A 2406-nucleotide genomic window follows, 5' to 3' on the forward strand; every position below is an offset into this window, starting at 1 on the left:
GAGAATTGGCTGCGAAGCAGAGGTTGCAGTGAGCTAAGATTGTGACACTGCACTCCAGCCTGGGTAACAGAGCAAGGCGCCATCTCAAAAAAAAAAAAAAAATAGTATTCCTAAGGACTGATAGGGGAAACTGAGGCACGCAGACCAGAGTTGGGGTGTGGCTTGGTGAGAGAATGGGTTCAAGTAACCTGTGAAGGACTCTCAGAAAGTCACAGCAACTTAAAAATCATTTATTCTACACCCCACTTCCACATTTTCCAGAAATAGAAACCAAAGCTGAGAGAGGGAATATAACTATCCCAAAAGCACCACATTGGTGGGGAGTAGGGTTCCCAGAGAAAACACAGGACACCCAGTGAAGTGTGAGTTTCGGACTCTCAGTGTATGTCCCAAATAATGCACGACGCTTAACTAAAACCTTATTCACTCTTCGTCTTCCAAGGTAACTGTGCATCTGTATCATAATTTGCTAAGTCTGACAACCCTCATGAGGGTGAAATGAAGATTAGGAAAATACTTAAATGTAATAAGCAAACATGAAAATAAGGACAACTCTGTTCCCATTTTGCAGACAAGGGAATTGCACATTAGGGAGGTGACTTGCCCCAAGGCCACCCTCACAATCGCCAGAGTCAGGATTTGAACCCAGTCCTGATTCCGGTGGTCTCAACTTCACTGTTGTGGCCAGGAACACCCCTCAGTCCTACTCCTGTGTGTACATGTTCTGTCTTGAATATGACTCTCTCCGCATCGTGTAAGTGGGCCATTCCCCTCCCTGACATTGAAGGAACCCATCTTCAGCAGGCGCCTCCTGAACCAGCAGACCCCCATGAGCCCAGATCCCTGGGACCTGGTGGCTGCCCTTATCACATTCCCCGACTTCCCATCTTAGGATCCAAGTCTGACCGTCTTCAGGATCTGCAGCTGTGTTACAGGAAAGGGGACCCAATCCAGACCCCAAGGGAGGGTTCTTGGATCTTGTGCAAGAAACAATTTAGTGTGAGTCCGTAAAGTAAAATCACATTTTTTTTGGTTGTTTGGTAGGGTTTTTAATTGTTTTTGTTTTTGTTTTGTTTTGTTTTGTTTTTTGAGATGGACTCTCACTCTGTTGCCCAGCCTAGATAGAGGGCAGTGGTGTGATCTTGGCTCACTACAACCTACGCCTCCCGGGTACAAGTGATTTTCCTGCTTCAGCCTCCTGAGTAGCTGGGATCACAGGTGCTTGCCACCACATCTGGCTAATTTTTATATTTCTAGTAGAGATGGTGTTTCACCATGTTGGCCAGACTGATCTCAAACTCTTGACCTCAGGTGATCCGCCTGCCTCAGCCTTCCAAAGTGCTGGGATTACAGGTGTGAGCCACAGAACAAGTTTATTCTTTTCTGAAAAAGCAAGTTTTTTTAGGAAAGTAAAGATAGAATGGTTACTCCATGGAGCAGCCCAGAGGGCGCTGGTGCCCATCTTTAGGGTTCTTTCTTCATGACATGCTGAACGAGGGGTAGATTATTCATGACTCCCCTTTTTTAGATTATATAGGGCAACTTTCTGATGTTGCCATGGCATTTGTAAACTGTCATGGCGCTGGTGGCAATGTAGGAGTGAGGATGACCAGAGGTCACTCTCCTGGCCATCTTGGTTTTGGTGGGTTTTGGACTGGCTTCTTTACTGCAGCCTGTTTGACTGGCAAGGTCTCTGTGACCTGTATCCTGTGCTGACCTCCCGTCTCACCCTGTGACTTAGAATGCCTTCACCACCTGGAAATTCAGCCCAGTAGGTCTCAGCCTCCTTTTACCCAGCTCCTATTCAAGACGGAGTTGCTGTGGTTCACATGCCTCTGGCAGCTGGGCTCCTCGGGATCTCCTGACATTCTGTTCCCTCTGTCCCCAGCTCCTGGGCACTCCACCATCGCTGTCTTCCTGAGCCTCCTCCCTCTGAATTTCTTCATCACCAAGAAGAGGAATCATGGTCAGGTTTGGCTTTTGGGAAAGGGACGGACCAGGCAGGAAGCAGGGAGGAAGACACAGGCCCTGGTGTGGGCGATGGGGAGGGGAGAGCTGAATGGGATCCGGCGGGTCTGGCTTTGTTCTTGTCTCTGTGAGTTGCTCATTGTGTAGACCTGCCCCACTCCTTCCCCATCGCAGTGGATGGCGGCTCCTCTCTTCAGTGTTCAGGCCCCAGGCCCTGGGTCAGATCAATGCCTTTTTCTCCTGCACCCCATCAGTCAGCAGATTTGCTTGACATCACCTTGAAAATGCATCCAGCAGCAAGGCCCTGACTCACTCCCTACTTCTGCCCCAGCCTCTCTCCACTTCCAGCCACAGGAGACCTGTGTGAGCTGAATCCATTGCACCCTCCTCTGCTCAGACCCACAGCGGCCCCATTTTCCTTGGTCTGAGCCACCAGGC

This window comes from Cebus imitator, unplaced genomic scaffold (genome assembly GCF_001604975.1).
Source record: "Cebus imitator isolate Cc_AM_T3 unplaced genomic scaffold, Cebus_imitator-1.0 Scaffold314, whole genome shotgun sequence".
NCBI classification, from domain to species: domain Eukaryota; kingdom Metazoa; phylum Chordata; class Mammalia; order Primates; family Cebidae; genus Cebus; species Cebus imitator.